Here is an 11,883-nt window from a genome sequence, read left to right on the forward strand (position 1 = left end):
ATGACCAGATGGCAAAGCGGAACACAGAAATTCCATATGTGTGATGGTAGCGAGGGACGGCCACTGACATACTTGCTTTTCCAGCCAAATGCCTCAGCAGATGCAGAGTTTTACACTTTAACATTGCAATATGGCACTAAAACCCAGGAGAAGAGTTAGATGCAAGATTCAAAGCTGATTTAAAGTGGCAGAATTTAAATCTGATCCTGTCCTATTAGGGTGAAATCTATGAACAGAAAGTGAAGGAATATTAGTTCTCTCTAGGATTGTATTTTGTAGGTCTTGTTACATTGTCCAAAGAAAGGCTAAACCTAGTCATAGCACTAATAGGTTCCTTGTCCCCAAGCCTTTCTAAAAATGCCAAATAAAAGTCATGGTTCTGAAGAGGATTAGTAAAACAAAACAGCATTAATGTGCTCTGCCTGAAGTCTAAAAGCTCATAATATGAGTTATTTTCCACTTTGAATAAACTGCAAGATGTACTTGAAAATTAGATTTTAATTTAATTGCATTTTTCTGTATGAGGTGCTAGAGGCAGCCATCTTTGTGGAAAAGGATCAGGTCCATGCTGCACTGCCTAAAAAGCCTTAAGAAAAATTTAGTTAAAAAAGTGACTCTCATAGACTTTAGAGCTATTTTAATACGTACAAATATTACATATATATATTATGCACATATGTATATAAGGATATTGTCAGGCCACAGAGCTTTTTGAAATTATTATGATATGGCCTGGAAAATCATTCGAAGCCTCTTTCTTAGTCTCAATTGTTTTCCATAAGGGATGGCCACCAGAGACAATAATAGCAAACTCATTTCCCCAAACATACCCTCAGTTGAGCAGAGTAAGAAATTCTTTTACACTTTTGTGTTAACTGGGGCTGACTCTTGTTGTAGCTGTGTCATTCAAGGTTCAGTGAAGGCAGCAATGTGTGTCAACTTTGGTCAAGTCTCAACATTTTTCTGCAGTGATTCTCATTGTCCTGTTGAGACTATGAAATATCTTCCATGACCAGTGCCTTTCCTTTCCAGCTAACCTCCCTGTATTTCCCTACTTAAAATTCAAGTATGCTAAATTGGCATCCACTCACCAGGCATACCCGGCATTTTCACATCACTGCAGAGTGATCAAGTGATGATCGCACTCTCTATTTTTTATGTTCTTGTTTTCCAGTAATTTCTTTTTGAAGATGAATAAATGTGATCATGGTTCTCATAGAGTACGTAGTTAGCCAGGAAGGAGCTGAATCCAAGAAACTGGCAATGCGGTCCTGAGAGGAATTTTCACACAGTCTAGATTTCCTGAGTTAGGGGCACCAGACTTCCTAAATAGAACACTTTATGCCCCTATACAAATTTCTCTTTCTGCCTACTTTTGCATCCTTTAATCCCAGACAGCCACACCTACAGGCACAGGCCCCCAGTTGAACTACGGTGACCTTGTGTGCCCCTCATAGGCCTCATTTACATGCATTTGATGAACACTGTGGCTTTGAGCCCCCTGAATGGGCTTTGGCTGTCATACTTATTCCTAGTAAGCTCAGGCAATTGCAAAAACTTCCCCTGTGGAAGTGAGAGCTGATTGTCTTCACTGATTGAAAGACGCCTGGTCAGTCAGAGACCCGAGGCTCTTCTTCAAATTCCAAGGCCTGTAAAGGAAACCCATCCTAGAATTCCGGGCAGATGCTTCCTGTAGACCCTGCTTGCATGTGACTCCCTCAAGTGTATTATTCTCTCATAAAACTACTTTGTTTGTTATTCAGTAAACTGGTTTTAAAATTTGTATTTTCTGACTCTGAGTCCCTTATGTAGACCTCCCTCAAATTTTCTCTGGGAGGGTCCAAGAGCCAACTAAGACCACCACGTGATGCAGGGGGGTCTCCCAGCCCTTATTCACCTCGACTTTCCCATAATCATTGCTGTCCCTCAGAGGAAAAGAATGAAGAATTTAGAGCTTGTGTCACCATAGTGCTGCACCAATATTTAACTTACAATTGTGGAATTGAAATAATGATCATCAGACTTATCAGGCCCATGTTGTGCATTGAATAACCTGGGGGAGGGAAGAGAGATGTAAATGGATAAAGTCGCATTAGTGTGACCTATAAGGTTGGGTTCATGGAGCAGAGTTCAAAGTTATGGATCATTTGTGGCTGTCTGCAGTAGTATTAATGTGTAGCTATTCATCCACCGTGTTTATCACAATGTCCAGTTGAAATTTCACCTCCTGAAATAATTGTCTCTGATGATATTAATAAAATACATTTTATAAGTTCTTCAAGGAAGTGGTTTAAGATAAGCAACAGCAGCACGTGTAGTCATAGTAACAATAGGAATGATTAACATTTATGAGCATGTAATAGATGTGTGATACTGCATTAAGTATACATGATCTCATTTTATCTTTCCTATAATTCTATGAGCTAGTCATTATTATTTTCTACGTATTTTTTAAAAAGCTTAAAGTTATGAGATAAATATTAGGGGAGTATGTAACCTCTGCAAGATCATAGATTTGATAAATAATATAGCTGGGAATTAAAGTCTATTCTGTTTAATTATAGAATAACAAACTTTAATTGCTCCAGTAAGATACCAGAATATGATCACTGGACTCAACTAAATTAGTTTTGGAGTCTTTTTAGGCTAATAACTACAGCCTGTCTCATGTATTTAAGGTAATACTGAAGGCCTTTCAAGTCAGAAAAACACAATAAAATACTTCTATTTATTAGCTCCAGCATATGACCTTAGCACATTCTAATGTGCATTTTTTATATACTATTTTTCCTATTTGAGAATTCCTTATTCAATTGTCCCCCAAGTGATTCATGTTTATCATCTACTCAAGATTTCGGCCAATTTCCATACCCACACAGAAACTTTCTCTGACTCTTTATGCCCAGGATGATGGATTAACTGTAAATCTATTCACTTCCATTGGCTCACTCAGCAACTTCCCTAGTCTACAGTGCCATTGTTTCTCAGTAAACTATCACAATAATTCCTTAATTGGATATACTCTTTTCATCCTGTTCTCTCACTCTGATCTATTATCTATTCTTCTCCTAAAGTGATATTTTCAAGCTGCATCACCCATTCTATGCCCACATCTATATAATAAACTTAGGCTTTAACTTCTGGTTTCTGATAAATATTCTGGGTTCAGCTGCTTTAGCAATAACTTCTCCCTTTTTGTTACCACTGACATGGACCTTTTTTCTTTGCTTATTTTCTGCCTCCCTCTCTTATTTCAAGTTTTTCTATAAGTTGCTCCTCTTCCCTGGAATTACTCCAACTTTCCTAGTTTACTCTTGTACCTCCTTCAAATTCAGAATTCCTTGAGTATGAGGAAGAGCCAACAACCTCCAAGACGTGTGCTAACTTTTGGCCAAGTAATTGGCCAGTGCTAACAGTGACAATTATTTCCAGCTTGAGGTAGACTGGTCATCACATTTAGTAAATTTCCCTTTCCTTAATATGATAAACTTAGAATTGTGAGCTTACTCCCTCCTTAGAGGGATTTATTGACCATAGAACTCTAAACATTAAGAATACATGGCTTGATTTCTTATTTTACATGCCTTCACACCTGAGGCATGTTACCTTCAAAATGTATGCCATCTCACGTTCTTCTTACTTGAGACGTTGGCATTTCTACCATTCAGCAGTGGGGTCCATGATCTGTTTCACTGATCATGGGAAGAATTCTGTGACTTTGTTGAACAGTAAAGTGGTTGTGGGGGAGTAAAATTCACACTCTGTGACATGAGTAAATGATACATATTTCCTCTTAGTCTTTGGGGATGCTCATTCTTAGAACCAATTGCCATTGCTATCAGCAGGCCCACTGTTTTGGTTTAGATTTAAAATGTCCCCTAAAAGTTTCATGTTTAAAGGAAGGATCTTACTAGAAAGGGCAGGTCATTGGGGACATGATTTGGACATAACTCATCCCTGTTTCATTCCTTGTCTCTCTGCTTCCTGGCAACCATGGGGTGAAGAGCTTTAGTTTACCATACTGTTCTGCAAATACTAAAGCTGGTGGCCTGCCTGGACATCATTCAAATGTTGCTGGATTTCCTGGCATGTAGAATGAAAGAATTATGAGGTCACAGAGGCTCCCACTAAGATTTCAGAAGGCCTGGGAGTCCAGGCAAAAATGTGTGACAGGGTCTCAGTTCCTCACTGTGTCCCCTGAAATGATAGTGCATTAAGGACTGAGAGTGAAGCTAAAGTTGTATTGGAGACACCAAGAAGTTAGGGATACCAGAAATGTGGAATATCTGCTGAGTAAAGCTGCACGTATTGTGCAGATCCATTCCAAGAGAGAGGGCATGTAGGCTGCAACCAGGAAAGTGGTAAGAAAGAGGCTGTTAAAGCCCTTTGTTCCTCATATTGCCCCATAATTTGCATTGGGTGCTTGCCATGCAGCTATAAGAGTTAATATTTGCCCTACTGAGATTTGGTCTTTCTTTGGTCTGCATTCTATCTATTCCCCTATTCATTCCTTTTGGAATGGAAATGTTTGCCCTGAACCACTATATGTTGGAAGGGTTCAATTTTCTTTTTGATTTTTTACATGGGCTCACAGCTAAATGTTTGTCTCAATTCTAAGAAGAGATTTTGATCTTCAACTTTTCAGCAATGTTGAAACTGTTAAGACTCTTGTGACTCAGAGATGAACTAAGTGTATTATGCATAAAGAGGTGGACATAAGCTTTGGAGGGTCAAGGGTGGAATATCATGGGTTATATGTAAAATGTTCCCCCCGAATAAAATCTCATGTCCACAGGTAGATTCTGGTCAGATAGGGAGGGGACTGGGACCATGACTTGAAAAGTATTCTAGTCCCTGGTTCCTACCTTACCTCTGTGCTTCCTGGCCACCATATGATGGACAGCCTTCCTCAACAATACCATTCTGCCATTCTGTTTCTGCTTTGGAGCTAGTTGACCACGGACCAAATCCACTGAAACTGTGAGCCAAAATAAACCTCTCCTTTAAGTTGTGGATGTTGGGTATTGCGTCACAGTTGCAGGAAAGCCAGATAATATACCCATAATTTATATGGAGAAACTAAAAGTAGAAGTTCCAGGTTTCAGCCCAGCTGAGGTCTTTGTTAACAGCCAGCATCAATCACTGCCTATACAAGTAAGGAACTATCAAATGATTTCAGCCCCTAGCCATTGAGTAATCACAACAGCATAATGGGGTAGATATAACCCAGTCCTATTGGTCTCTCCCTTAATCTGTGTGCATAATAAAATGGTGTTTTACTTCATTATTTTTGGATGGGTTTGATATATAGAATAACTCCCTAATTTTAATAATGATCCCTGAATTCACTCACTAGTTTCAAACAAGGTTAAAGTCATAAGTCTTCTAAGGAACACATCACTGAAACAAAGGCTGGTGATTTTAGTAAAATATATATATACATGTATATATATGGAATTCCTCTTCTAGTATTGCTCTATTCTTTAATATTTCCTTTTATAACCCATGTGAAGCCTTTTATATATAGCCATGTTAATGTGGACTGAGGGTCAAATTTCACTTTGAAAATCCTAGCAGGGCCATGTTAGGGTACAAGATTTTAAAAAGCATGGATTTGGTATCTTAGGCAGCTTGGGTTCAAAGAGGAAGGCTAACTCTGCTGGTAATTTTTCTTTTCCATGCCCTCCATTGAACACAAAAACTGATTTATCTTATAGCCAGCTTTTCATTAAATAACTACACTTAACTTGATTAAGAGATTCCATTGTAGTTATCAGTAAATATTCAGTGTAGGATTAGAATGGTTATTTGTCTAAAATATAATTTCTTACCTAAACTCCTCTGAAATCTAAAACTTAGCTGGACAGATAGACTTTATCTGGTGATCATTTACCAAGTCTCTTCTGACATACTTTTTCTTGAATACATGGTTAAAATTATTCTGTTCCTTTTTCTTTGTTCATATAACCAACACATTGGTTTAAATCTTAGTTGTACTTTATATCTAAGATACTGAAAACAGTTCATTCTTTATCTTCCAGGCAAGTCCAAGGTCTAGCCCATGGGTTGGAGCTGCCCAATTAAACAAAAACTATTTGTTTCAAAAAGGAAGCTTTGTTACTTATATACACCAACTATATTATATGTTTTATATGCCAGCCCAAGACATTTTCTCTTCATTCATTTTGGCCCAGGCAAGCCAGGCATGTCCAAGCACGTGCACTGCGAGTTGGATAAGCTAGCATATATTACCCTGCCATATGATACAATCCAAAGCCATGTAAAAAGATAATTAAATACATAGAGATAAAAATTTCTAAACTAAAATCCTGGTTTTCCCTTATTATGTTATAGTTAGCTCACAACAACTTTGTTTATCATACTCTGCCTAAGTTTCATCATTTGTAATATCCAGTAAAAAGTAGTGGCTACCTATAGAGTTATTTGGAGGATTAGATAAACACATGCAAATCCCTTAGAATACTTCCTGACATATATTAAGGGAGGACTAGGATATACAGTAGTGTTCCTATATATAGCAAAAGTTAAGGTGCGGAGGGCAAGTGGTAAGAATTCAAAAAGCAATCATGTAAAAGATTAGTAATTAAGTCAACATATATGACACACTTGTTATAAGCCAGAATCTATGCTGGGAACACAGACATCAATTAACAGCTTTCTGTTTTCTGTGAAGGTTCAGGATATTCCATCCTAAGATATGAGTCAATAGTAAAAATATAGTAGCAGAAGTTTTAGGAGAAGATGATTTTAGATTTGAATACTTTGATTGCAGAAGCCATTGATTCTTCTATATAGAACTGTGCAGAATTAAAAATCCCCTCATTAGTCATTTGTTAGGGTTCCCTGCTTCTTTTCTTTATAACTATAGAATTTAACTATTAAATATATATTAATTAAAGATATGTTTTTCTGTGCTCAATTCTAGTCTTGATTTTCAGACTAGGTAGAAAGTTCCTCAAGGCTGGACTATACATTCCATGTTGTAAATGACATAGAAGTTTATATTTTATAAATACATGAGGCAAGAAAGTTATCTGTAGCTTGGAAATAAGGGAAAACAGAAAATAGCTTCCTATTTCTATAAGGACATTATTTAACATTCTTACACCTGGTTTATTTTTAGGAGAATGTACCTGTGTAAAAATGTACCTGTCTTTCCTTTTTATCATTTAATAAAAGCCCAAACATTTAAAAATACAAATTTAGAGGTAGTTTCTATACAAATAGGAAAGACAACTTCAAATATTATTGCCTGATTGGACATTAACAAATTTTGTATTTAATCTAGCAAGGTTATTTGTAGTATTCATATTTTTGTAAATGGCTGTAATACTCAGCTCCTTAATTACTCCTGCAAGCAGTTTTATCAGCTTACTGGTTTTGTCATTAATAAGCTAAAAGATATTTGATCTATATATATATGTTTTTCTTGGAGTAACTTTTTTGACTTTTAAAATTATATTCTGTCTTGTCAGCTATATGAGAACATAGAATTAGGAAGGTACTGTAGATATAGTCATTAATTTATGCCAATACATTTTTCATTATGCACATTTGTATTGAATCCGTAATATTTGAGTTTTAGAATTTTCATTATCATTCAGATGCAAATTAATTATATTTTCATTCTAATTTATTTAATAGAACTTTGGATTAAGAAGTACATTTCTTAATTTCCAAACCTTATAGTGATTCTAGTTTCTGTTATCAATCTCTCAGTAACTTATGTTGAAGTCAGAGAATGAATTGTACATGATCACAATTATTTTTTTAATTTTAATGAGATGGCCTTATGGCCTGGAATATGTTTCACTTTCAGAGTTACTCCATGTATACATAAGAATGTAAATTCTGAACTCATATTCATAAATTTATATTCAAACTATATTTTAAATGTAAAAGTACTTATTGTTGCAGTAAACATTTAGTATAAATTCCTAGTTCCCTTGCTCTTTTTTGATTTCAACCTTCTACTTGAGGTGATTTTTCTTCTTTGTGTGAGGTGAACGTGATAACCACTACACTATGGAAACCACTACTGATTTTTCTTCTTTGTAAAGAATGCTCTTCAGTATATTCTTTACTGTAATTCTGATGATCATCATTTTTGTTTTTATAAGAGTTCCTTATTCATATTTGAATTTATTTTTATCTGGAAGAATACATTTTTCTGAATTTTGAATGTTAGATTATAATTTTTTTCTTTCATTGACATAATGTATTTTGTTATATTGGGCATTCTTTTTTTTGGTACTGAGGATTGAACTCGGGACCTTGTACTTGGGAGGCAGGTGGCAGAACCACTGAGCTAAATCCGTGGCCCCTTTGGCATTCTTTTTCAACTATGTTGAATTCAGTTGCCAATTAATTCAGTTGATGCTATTTGAAAGTCTTTTTTATTTTTCTTGTTCATTTTAATATTCACTATGTGGTTGTGGGTTTTGTCAATAAAAATCTGATGAGCTCATGTATGGACTTTTAACTTGTTTAAGATTTTTCAGTAATCTATGTGTGGCTTGCTATCTTTCATCAATTTTAAAAATTAGTAGCTATTATGTTCTAATCTATTACTTTACCCCACTTTCTCTATTTGGGCTAGGATTTCAAATACATATAAATAAGATTTTCTTATTTACATTTTATATCCACTTTGTACTATGTTTTTCATCTGGTTTTCTAATTATTCTTCATTTTAGATGTTACCTTTCAGCTCACTAAATTGTTCTCTTCTATTCCATTTAATATTTGTTAAACTCATTTCTTGAATTTGTTTTGAGTTATTGTTTTTCTTAGTTCTAGAATTTCAATTATTTTTTGTTTTTAAACATTTTTAAAATTTCAATTATTTTGTTAATTAAACTCTCTCTAAAAAAACACATTCTAAAGGTCAAAACTAATGACTATACTGTCAGATTTTTAATGTAATTTCTTAGTTTTCATTTCAGTTTTTTAAATGTAGAGTTTACATTTCATATTTAAATCCTCAAGTGAGTCTCATTACCATTTATTATATGTTGGACATGAACAGAGAGAAGTTATTTGGAAATATATTTTTTAATTACACTGCTTCATTTTGTTCCAAAGATAATCTACCTCTCCTCTCTTTAGGTACCAGGAAGTATTGGAAATCCAAGGCATTGCTGCCTGGTGTGTGAAGATAAGGTACATGAGCTCCAGTGTCTGGAAGTACAGTACCTTTACACTACTTGGGGTCATCCTTATTTCTCTGATGCTGCACTTCTGGAGAATCCCACTTCAAAGAACAGGTGATTGCATCCTCTTGGAAATCCCCTGAGTTTGATATTTTTTTATTTTTAATTTTTTTCATTAAGCTTATTGGTACATTTTAGGTATACAATATCTCTTGGATATCAAAAGTGCTCAATCCCTTTACATTCCACTTTTGGATTTAGAAAAGCAGCCACAAGTACCAGAATAAAATTTTAAAGCCACATTCATTCTTCCTTGATAGCACTCTGGGTATTCCTCATAATTTTGTTAGGTATCTGGTGCTTTAAACACACCACACACATATAAAACACACAAACAAACACATATAAATAGTCCATATATAAGTGCATTATATTTATATATTCATTCTGTTTCCTCATTATGCTGTAGATTACCTAATCCACAATCACCAGAAAGAAAATTCTCCTTCCCTAACTTCCCTAACATCTTATAACTGATAATTTGAACTCTAAAAATAAAAAACTCAGCACCTATCACTGCATAAGCATGAAATGTAAATATTGCAAAATATTGCAAAGCACTTCTTTCATTCATAGTATATTAACTAAAAATCATGATTTAAAAATTGTTGCTTTAATATGACATACATCTGTTACTAATTTGTACTGTTTTTCTAGTGTATGAAATATTATAGTAACAGGAGTAATAGAGGATCGGGGATGGGAATCAAAAGAAGAGTGACTTTGTGGAGTTAAATGTACTAACTGCAGTCAAAGTAATAAATAGCAAGGGAAAGTTAGTCCAAAAATAAGAAACCCATTTAAAATAATACACCACTGAAAGGAAAAATGATCTCTCCTACCCCAATACTATCCACAAGCAATCATGAATACTTATAATAATGTTTCCATGTCTTGAATAAAAATACTACATGATGCTTAGTGAGTTCTACCTTAAATAGGTAATGAGATTTGTGACATGTTTTAAGCTTACTTTCATTGTTAACTTCTAAGCTTGGATTATTACAGTTTAACTGTATTCTGAGTGATCAGGTCCTTTTATGATTACCATCAGAAGAGTATCTTGTTCCCTACCAATTACTTCCCACAGTGTCAATAGTAGCTAATCCTAATATTTCTTTCTCATTATAAAAATGAATTTATTTACTATTTTCTTTATGTATATACTTTAAATCTTTAATCTCAAGTTTGGAATACACTCTTTAAGACTTTTTTACTTTGTACCAAATAGCACTGAGCTATTTTCAGTACAGAAAGAGGAAATAAAATATTGCTTGTACAGCAAATTTCTCTTTTTTTGCTGAGTCTTTTATTCATTTTGGCCAGTGGTACATATTGGAGTCTTTAAATTATGACTTTTCTGTTCACATAACCATGATGTATAACAAATTGGACATCAAGCTAAATTGATATACTGGCTTTATTTATTTATTTTGATCAGTAAACTAAACCAATCTTGCACCTTATCTGACCTCAACTAAAGTCCCAGAGAACTGGATGCATTTCTGAAGGGATAGGAATTTGGCCCAGAAATATTCTTTGGTCTGCTCTACCAAGGAAATTACATATATTTATAGATGGAAATGTAAAAGCAAAAAGGCAAGGATACTTTTTGTAAACCTAGCATATTTTGTTAACATAGACCAGTAGTCATCCATGCTTCAGAAAGTTGGCATTAGCAGGCCTATGTCACCTTTCATTCCTGTTAAGAAAAGTTGTTTTCCATTTGGATTGTCTATAAAGTGTTACTGGAAATAATAATGCATAATACAAATGTAAATATATTGAAAACGGCCCTTGAAATGAATACCTTCCTCTTCAAATCTATTGAATAAGAAACACTATTATTTGAGAAACTTAAATGAACTTGCTCTCAAAGTTAAAAAAAAAGTAAGATCTTTAAAAAAGACCACTAAATGTACCTAATCTCCACCCTCAACTCATAAGTACCACATTATCTTAAAATACTCTGCATTTCCAGTTAGAAAAGTATATGATTTCAAAATATCTACTATGAAGAATGCTTGAGAATTCTTCCTAGTCTTTAGAGTCCAGAAGTCAATAATGTTAGTCACACCATGATATGCATGCTACTCATTTAGAAGGAAAAAGAAAAACACAGAAGTGCTACCTGATGGGACAAGGTTTCTGAAAGAAGAAGTAAATTCAAGTAATTATAGAACATGAAATATATAGCTGAAAATTGTGACCATTAAAATATCTTGAACACTTAGGAGCTGGAACAAGACCCCTGGGCATTTAAAGGCAGAGCAAAAACCAAGAGAATATTAAATGCTAATCTGGAAGGGCACTGAAGACAGTTGCCCCAGATTGGATGTGCTTCCTGGAATCTGGAGAAGGATTAAGAGGATGTAATTCAAAAAGCTTTCTCTGTCAAAAAACAATTAAAGTAAGAAAAAGTGTATGGTCTAAGTAGAATTGTTACTTATGAGCAATGGGTCTGAAAATAAACTGTAATTCTGGCTAAACTTTTGGAGAAATTTCTGCCTTCAAATAATAAATTTTCTCTTGATGTCACAAATCCTACTGTCTCAAAGATAGAATAATTATCCTGAGGCATTGGGTTTTGTTCCTGTCACCTTTAGCATCAGAATCTTACAAATTTTAAGGTCTTAAAAATGTCATTGGA

The 11,883-nt window shown here is 34.6% G+C and overlaps 1 long non-coding RNA gene across 1 annotated transcript; it reads left to right on the top strand.

Moving 5' to 3' along the window:
* Positions 1 to 4,117: 4,117 nt before the first annotated feature.
* Positions 4,118 to 11,620, top strand: LOC110344031 (uncharacterized). The gene is made up of 3 exons (XR_002386304.2): positions 4,118 to 4,361; positions 9,130 to 9,287; positions 11,468 to 11,620. It is a non-coding gene; the product is annotated as an uncharacterized LOC110344031 (long non-coding RNA).
* Positions 11,621 to 11,883: the final 263 nt, after the last annotated feature.

Source organism: Heterocephalus glaber, unplaced genomic scaffold (genome assembly GCF_053883595.1).
Source record: "Heterocephalus glaber isolate CG9 unplaced genomic scaffold, H.glaber_assembly_v1.0 deba00000331, whole genome shotgun sequence".
NCBI classification, from domain to species: domain Eukaryota; kingdom Metazoa; phylum Chordata; class Mammalia; order Rodentia; family Bathyergidae; genus Heterocephalus; species Heterocephalus glaber.